The sequence below is a fragment of the Dipodomys ordii genome, unplaced genomic scaffold (assembly GCF_000151885.1).
Source record: "Dipodomys ordii isolate 6190 unplaced genomic scaffold, Dord_2.0 Scaffold33, whole genome shotgun sequence".
Lineage (NCBI taxonomy): Eukaryota > Metazoa > Chordata > Mammalia > Rodentia > Heteromyidae > Dipodomys > Dipodomys ordii.
This window is the reverse complement of record NW_012267249.1, coordinates 6,908,092-6,916,203: the sequence shown is the minus strand read 5'-3', so window position 1 is coordinate 6,916,203 and position 8,112 is coordinate 6,908,092. Positions and strand designations below refer to the sequence as shown.

The 8,112-nt window shown below is 45.8% G+C and overlaps 2 protein-coding genes across 5 annotated transcripts in view; one reads left to right on the top strand and one right to left on the bottom strand.

The window, feature by feature from the left end:
• The window catches only part of Tmem69 (transmembrane protein 69), a 10,128-nt gene extending 8,233 nt beyond the window's left edge, over positions 1-1,895 (bottom strand). The window contains exons 1-2 of one of the 3 annotated variants that reach the window (XM_013016827.1): positions 1,507-1,895; positions 1,072-1,361 (exon numbers count right to left, since the gene is read on the bottom strand). The gene's annotated coding sequence lies outside the window, so the exon portion shown is untranslated. Of the gene's footprint in view, positions 1-1,071 lie in introns of all 3 variants that reach the window. The other 2 variants (XM_013016828.1, XM_013016826.1) reach the window with 2 other exon arrangements.
• Positions 1,896-2,158: 263 nt separating this feature from the next.
• The window catches only part of Gpbp1l1 (GC-rich promoter binding protein 1-like 1), a 79,789-nt gene continuing 73,835 nt past the window's right edge, over positions 2,159-8,112 (top strand). The window contains exon 1 of one of the 2 annotated variants that reach the window (XM_013016936.1): positions 2,159-2,287. The gene's annotated coding sequence lies outside the window, so the exon portion shown is untranslated. Of the gene's footprint in view, positions 2,288-2,790; positions 2,913-8,112 lie in introns of those variants that run through there. The other variant, XM_013016935.1, reaches the window with a different exon arrangement.

Genomic DNA, 8,112 nt, shown 5'->3' with positions numbered 1-8,112 from the left:
CTCTTCAGCTCAAGGCTAGCACTCTACCACTTGAGTCACAGCGCCACTTCTGGCTTTTTTCTTTTTGCTTATGTGGTGCTGAGGAATCGAACCCAAGGCCTCAGGCATGCAAGGCAAGCGCTCTACCACTGAGCCACCTTCCCAGCCCCCATTTTTAAAAACTTTTAAACAAAGTAATTCATGAAAATTTTTCCATAGAACACGATTTCCTTTTATAACACTCACTGGTGCTTTTCAAAGAGCCAGTACCATATAAAGGAAACAGTTTTTTTTTTTTCTCCAACTGTTCTTTTAATTTTCTGTTTGGTGTAACAGAAAAAGCAATATGCAGAAAAAAGATACGGATTTTACAAAACACGGATTCCACTTCCAAGCTGTGCAATATTGGTAAAGTGCTTCCTATAGTACAAGCTTTCCCATCTTTAAAATGGAAGGTCAGATCTGTACCCTTTGATTTTCTCCCATCCCATCCCGCTTAGTTATCAACTTTGGGGATTTAAAATTTACAGCTCGAAATGACAGCAGGAACAAAAATTTATCTGTAAGTTGGTACGGTAACTATATATTTTATATGCATTTAAATTTCCCACTTCCTGATACTCTAACCACTGTAGGTAGCAGGGTTTTGCCCAAGTCACTAGTATTAAAAGTGATACGCAGCCGGGCACCGGTGGCTCAAGCCTGTAATCCAAGCTACTCAGGAGGATGAGATCTGACGAATGCAGTTCAAAGCCAGCCCAGATATGAAAGTCCGTGATACTCTGATGTCCAATTAACTTCAAGTTGAAAGTGGAGCTGTGGTTCAAGTGTTAGAGCGCTAGCCTTGGGCACACACACACACCAAAAGCTCAGAGACAGCGCCCAGACCAAGTGATATGCTGAAGTTTAGAGATAACAACGAGAGATTCCGGTCTTCAATTTAGGCGAAAACTCTCGCAAACTAAGCCTCAAGCCTACATCTTAGGAGAGGGATCGTAGTTCAGACGCAGAAGTCCTCGGAACTACTTTTTTACTACCAATTCTTGGTGACCATTTTCCCAACATGCACCCTTGGTTGGTTTCAATACTCACTCTCCAGTAGATTCGCGCGGGGGAAAGAAAAACCGAGCGGTAAAGAAGCCCAGAAACTCGTGGGAACTGCACTTCCGGCGAGTGGAGCGAAACACTCCCTCCACTTCCTGAGAACGGAAAAAGAAGGTGGGGGGAAAAAAAAGTCCGGGTAGGGACTTGACTTGAGCTACAATGGTTCCAAGGCCCGGTTTTCTGTTTTGAGGACCTTTTTTTCTTAATTCTTGAAGTCGGTTGTTGAACAAGGTACCTTAACAGTCTGTATTCCAGGGTTCCCAGCTAGACGAGTCTGCCTGCAGAGTTCGGGAAGGTAGAGTGCAATTACTCAATCTCAATGTGACGGTGGTGGCAGAAAATAGTTGATTTTCGAGTCTAAGGCCAAATATTTATAGAACTCTTTATTTTTTACTTTGCAAAACAACGAGGTATTGGATTGACCGGATAATCTTACTTCTTCAGCTGGGTCCTTTAATATACTACCGAGGCTGGAGGAGCGCTATTTACTTCTGTTTTCTTTGGTAGGACCTATAGACTTCAATAAGGATCAAAGAGTAGCAGAATTTTCATTTTTATAAATTAGGTTGGGCGTTAAGAACTTTGGCCGGGGGAGGGGGTGATCCAGAAGTATTCCTCCTGCTTGTATTTTTTGACTGCGTCACCTTGGCCAAGTCACTTCCCTATCAGTCCATCGAAGGATGTGGTGATAGGCAGTTTTAGCCTCTAAGGATAACGTCTCCATCTAAGTAGGCAAACGCGAGAGGATCCACTCCCGCCAGTTTAGGCTTGATTCTAGATTGAGCTTCCTTCCGGGTTGCCATTAGACGCCCCCTTCCGGAGAGGGAGAGGGCCGCAGCGAAATCTCCGGAACGGTAATATCTTTCCGTCCGTCCAGGCTTTCACTTTTAGTTCCTTCTCCCGCTCCGCAAGCACCTCCCCTTTACGTCGTGCGTTACCCGACGAGTCTGCGGGTGGGAGAAAAGGTTTTCCGGTTCTCAGCGCAGGCGCAGTCGCAGGCGCAGGCTCCGCCCGGGACCCCGCCCGGGACCCCGCCCTGCATCGGTGCGGGGCCGCAACGCTCCTTCCGTGCCCAGGAACTACCATTCCCGGCGGGTAGCGTGCCAGGCTCCGCCGCGCAGGTCTCTGGAGCAGGTCCGGTGGCCCGCTGGGGGCTGGAGTCTCAAGGACGCGCGCACCTGAATCCAGGAACTGGTGTGCGCTGGTAGGGAAACACGTTCTTCCGAAACTGGTTTACTCATACTGGTAGCGGTAGTTGGGCGACGCGAGCTTTCCCTGAGAGGAATGTGCGAGGGTGAAGAAGGAACGGGGGCCGGCGAAGGACTGGTATACTTCTACACACCTCACTCACTGGCTCACTTGGTCTGGGACAGATGAGGAAGAGTATTAAACTCAGGTGCTCTGGCCTCACTGACGGTGCAAGGAAAAGCAAAGGATTTGATTCTGAAGTGGCGACTGTGCACCGCCGGAAGCTCTAGAGAGCTGGGGGCGGGAAAGGGCTAACCGCCATTCACGCGGTCGCGCGCTGAGCGTGTGAGGCGCCGGCGTAGCCCTGCCGAGCCGCCGAGGCCCGGGAGGCCCCCTGCGCATGCGCGTGCGCTCCAGCGGGTGGGTGTGTGAGGGGCGGAGCCGGAGGGGGCGGGGCCAGGCTTCCCGTGGCTCCTCCTCCTCCAGCCGCTCTGCCCCTCCTTGGGCCTTGTGGGCCGGGCAGCCATTTTGGGAAGAGCTTTGTTATGGTTGTAGGCTAGTCACCTCTGTGGGTTTGAGAAGCTGGACACGCGTCGTGAGACGCAGCGTCTTATCCTTGACCGTAGCCCCACGGCTACCGGGTGAGTGGGGGTTTACGGATACCGAGCCGTAGGGGGACCCTGGAGTCTCCTGGAGCGGGGCTCCGCCCGCTGCTTGGCTTGCCGTCTGTGAAAACTAGTTGGAGGAAGGTCGCACACAGGTGGTTGGGTGTCGGTCGTCCTGGGAAGGCCGAGCGGAGCCCCGGGGTCGGGTAGTTCGGGCGCCCCCTCACCCCACGCGCCTGAAGTGTCGCCCCCGAGCGTCTCCGCGGCTTGTCGGGAGTGCTTCTACTTTAACTTTGCTCTCCAGGTCCGAACGCTCACCTGCGGCGCTCCGGCCGCCCTCCAGGCGGTCCGCCTCGCTGGTGCTTCGGTGGCTTGGTTTACGGGTTTCTTTCTTTCTTTTTTTTTTTTCTTTCCTTAGAATAAGAGCCACCGACTTTTGTTTTCCATCTTGTAAGTCAAATGTGAGGTATCTGAGGAAGAAAAAGAGTTTTCACGCCCGGCGCCCGGGTTCTTGTGGGTAGTAAATTAGAGTCAATCTATCCACTGTCTACCCCTTTACACGAGCAAAATATTGGTTGATCTTGAGTTGACCAGCATTTTTATTCTATTTTAAATCTCTCAACCCGGTGAAAATCAGAAGCAAGACTGAATCTAAAATGGCTGTAGCGTGGGGAAGTAGCCTGTTCTTTGGTAACTTAAATGCAATAACATGTCGTAATGTTTTAGTCGTCTTACCCTATGTGACATTAAGTGGATCTTTTGATCTTGGGGCTGGGAGCGGGGGGAGGGCGGCGTTGGTGTTCTGCCTTTACGGCTTCTTGTGCTAGGTGAAAACCAAAGGTGAGGCTGATGAAGTTTGCTCGTCCTAAAAGTTTAGGTAAGAATGGGTTCAGGCTTTTCTTTTTAGTAGTTACTTATAGTTTTGAAATTGTGTTATGATGTTACTTTTGCTTGCTAGATTTGTGCCCTTTCCTTGGATTGTGATATTTTTGAATGCTTGAAACTGATACTCACGCTTAGTAGAAAAACACGGTGTTAATGGTGGTTCATATTTTTGGCTGAGTAAACAAAATCGGGTTACTCTCTAAATCTCATCAATAATAAAATTATAGTTTTCAACAGAACTAAATTTGTAATTTGTTCAAATGCTTTATCGTTTCTAAAGTCTTTTCTATCAATATTGCTGATAAGTTTGTGACTTTTTTGGGTGCCAGTCCTGGGGCTTGAACTCATGTCTTGGGTGCGGAAGTTTTTTTCTCAAAGCTAGTACACATAACACGTGAGCCTTGAGCCACAGTCCCACTTTCAGCCTTTTCTTTTTTGGTGGTTAATTGGAGATGAGTCTCAACAACTTTCCTGCCAGGCCTGGCTTTGAAAATGGATCCTCAAGATCTCAGCCTATTGACTAAGTTAGGATTATAGGCTTGAGCCACTGGTAGTGGCAAAAGGCTTTTGGTTTAATTGATTTGTTTAAAAAAATGGCAAGGGGCTGGGAAGATAGCTCAGCGGTAGAGTGCATGCCTTGCAAGCATGAGGCCCTGGGTTCCATTCCTCAGCACCACATAAACAGAAAAAGCCAGAAATGGCGCTGTGGCTCCAGTGGTAGAGTGCTAGCCTTGAGCTGAAGAGCTGAGGGACTGTGCCCAGACCCAGAGTTCAGGCCCCACGACCGGCAAAAAAAAAAAAAAAAAAAATGGCAAGGGCTGAGAATGTGCCTTAGTGGTAAAATGCTTGCCTACCATGCATGAAACCCTAGGTTTGACTCCTGAGTATCACATAAACAGAAAAGGCTGGAAGTGGCGCAGTGCCTCAAGGGATAGACTGCTAGCTCTGAGCAAAAGAAGCTCAGGGACAGTGCCCAGGCTCTGAGTTCAAGCCCCAGGACTGGCACACACAAAAAAGGGCTATAGGTCCAGAAGCTTACCTGTAAACAACATGCATTCCAACATTGATTGGAAACTAAAAATAGTTTTCAGTATTTGGAAGGATACTTGAGTTTCAGGTACAATAGAGCACAAATTGTAAAATGAGAACTTTGAAGTTAATATAATTGTCATCTTTCAACTTACTTTCATACACACCAATTTCAACTTACCTTCTTAAACACAAAAGTTTATTTTTCCCTTAGAGTAATATATATATATTTTTTGGGGGGGGGCTGGGTGCCAGTGGCTCACACCTGTAATCCTAGATACTCAGTAGGCTGAGATCTGAGGATTCCAGTTCTAAGCCTGCTGGGGCAGGAAACTTAGACTCATCTCCAATATAAAGTACTCAGGAAAAGCTGGAAATAGCTCTGTGGCTCAAGTGGTAGAGCACTAGTCTTGAGCACATAAGGAGGCTCAGGGACAGGGCCCAGGCCTAGAGTTCAAGCCCCAAGACTGGGGCTTTTTTGGGGGGGGCTGGCCTTAAATCATTTAAGGTTCTTTATGAAATTACAAGGTAATTGCTTAATGTTTGACATTCTTTTTTTTGGGGGGGGTCTGGTCGTGGGGCCTGAACTCTGGGCCTGGGCGCTGTCCTTCAGCTCTTCAGCACAAGGCTAGCGCTCTACCACTTGAACCACCACGCCTCTTCAGGATTTTTTCTTTTTTGCTTATGTGGTGCTGAGGAATGGAACCCAGGGCCTCAGGCATGCAAGGCAAGCGCTCTACCACTGAGCCACCTTCCCAGCCCAGTGTTTGACATTCTTGCTTACTATACTTGCATGAGATCTTTTTCCTTTTTATGCTATTCTCTTTTTTTAAAATTTCATTTAGATAAAATGGCATTATGCCTTTGTGTTCTCCTCCTTTGGTCTCACTGTTGTGTGAATGTCTAGAGTCCTGTATAATTTACCATGTTCCATTATTCTCTTTTATAATGTACTCATCGGGTTTGTACCTAGTGGTGTAAACATTTAGTTGGTTCTGAGTAGTGTCTTTTCAGAGCTCTTGAAATATGTGTGTGGGGGGGAGCAGTTATTTTAAATGAATTCACTTTACTAGAAAACTAATCAGTGGCTGTTTATAATCTTAGCTGAAGAGAGAACATTAAATCATTTAAAGTTGGGAATGTTAAGTCTGGAAGACATTTCAGCATCTATGTTTATTATGCATACTGTTTTTTTTTTCCTCTGTGAAACGAATTGAACCTAGGGCTTTGTGGGTACGAGGCACCATTGAGCAGCTATACCCCAACCTGTGATTAATTTTTTAATGTTCAGTTAAAGGTAAAACACAATTCTGAGTCTTATTTCAGCAGGTAGTCTATTTTATGGTTTAAGGGAGAGACTGATGCTCAGAGTGCTTTATATTTCTTACTCTTATGAGTTGATACTGTTTTTATTAATATTTTTATTTAAGTAATTATACAAAGGGATTATTACCATTCAACATGTTAGTTCAAGAATAGTGTATCTGGATCAGTGTCATCCCTTTCATCATTCTTCTCCGTCCCTACCAAGAGTCAGTACTGTTTTATTTCCCTTCTATAGCTGACAGACAAAAATAAGGCTGAGACTCATTCAGTTAGTAGATAAACAGTACTTATATTCAAACCTAGGCAGTCTGTTACCAAGTCATTGTATTTCCTGCTGTCTTTAGCTGGGAGCCTGTTGTTCGGGGCTTTTATTGTAGTGCTTGGCATTGAACCTAGAGCATCACACATGCTAATCAAGTGCTCTGCTACTGAGATATGTCCTCCATCCCTACTGCTACCTTTAAGAGTACTGGAAAAATAAGAGACAGAAAATACTTGTATCTTTTTGGATAAATAGGGGAAAAGGGGGCAGAGCTGGAAATGTGGCTCAGTGGTTTAGTGCTTGCCTAGCACTGGGTTGGATTCCTCAGTAACACATAAACAGAAAAAAACGGCAAGTGGTGCTGTGGCTCAAATGGTAGAGTACTAGCTTTGAGCATAAGAAGCTCAGGGACAGTGTCTAGGCCTTGAGTTCAGGTCCCAAGACTGGCAAAAAAAAACCTAGCAGATAGATGGGGAGAGGGGGGTATTGGAATTTAGGTGATGTACAGATAGCATGCTACCTCCTAAGTCTCTATAGTTGATATCTGGAATTTAATAATATGGTTGTGCTATTGGAGTCCAAACACCCCAAGTTAATTCTAAATCAGACTCAATGATTTTTATTTCATACTGAAGTCAGCCCCAAACACAACTACCTGAAATCAAAAATTAGTTCAGGGAACTTCAAATGTGACTAAGCAAGTATTTAAAGGGTCTTACTAGTTTCTTTTGCGAACACAAGTAATCAACCTTTAATTGATCTATTGGGGAATTTTTTTATTTTTCAGCAAAACAGCTCAGTCACTTACAAGACATAGTAGATGCTTTGCTGTGTTAGGGACTGGGAATGTTTGGATGACCATAAAACATTCCTGACAATGAAGAAACTTTCTGGGTGCTGGTGGCTCATGTGTGTAATGCTAACTACTCGGGGCTGAGATCTGAGGATCATAATTCAAAGCCAGCCTGGGCAGGAAAATCTGTGAGACTCTTTTTTTCTCCAATTAACCACTCAAAAACTGGAAGTGGGGCTGTAGCTTAAAGTGGTAGAGTGCTAGAATTGAGCAAAAAAAGCTCAGGGACAGAACTCAGCTTGAACTCAGGGCTGAGTTCAAGCCCCACAACCAATCTGAAAAAAAAACTAATACAAAAACACACAAAAAGCCCTACACAGTTCAACAAATAACTTACAGAAATACTTGAAGAATATCATACTTTCTTTTTTTTTTTGGTCAGTCCTGGGGCTTGAAGTCGGCGTCTGAGAGCTGTCCCTGAACTTTTATGTTCAAAGCTAGTGGTCTACCACTTTTTTATTTTTATTTATTTATTATTTTTGGTCCGGTCGTGGGGCCTGAACTCTGGGCCTGGGCACTCTCAGCTCTTCAGCTCAAAGCTAGCGCTCTACCACTTGAGCCACAGCACCACTTCCAGCTTTTTATTACCCCCTGCTTATGTGGTGTTGAGGAATCGAACTTAGGGCCTCATGCATGCAAGGCAAGCGCTCTCTTGCTGAGCCAACTTCCCAGCCCTGGTCTACCACTTTGAACCACAGCTTCACTTACAGTTTCCTGGTAATTAACAGGACATAAGAATATCATGGCCTGGGGCTGGGAAGGTGGCTTGCCTTGCATGCATGAGGCCCTGGGTTGGATTCCTCAGCACCACACAAGCAAAAAGAAAAAAGCCTGAAGTGGTGCTGTGGCTCAAGTGGTAGAATGCTAGCCTTGAACTGAAG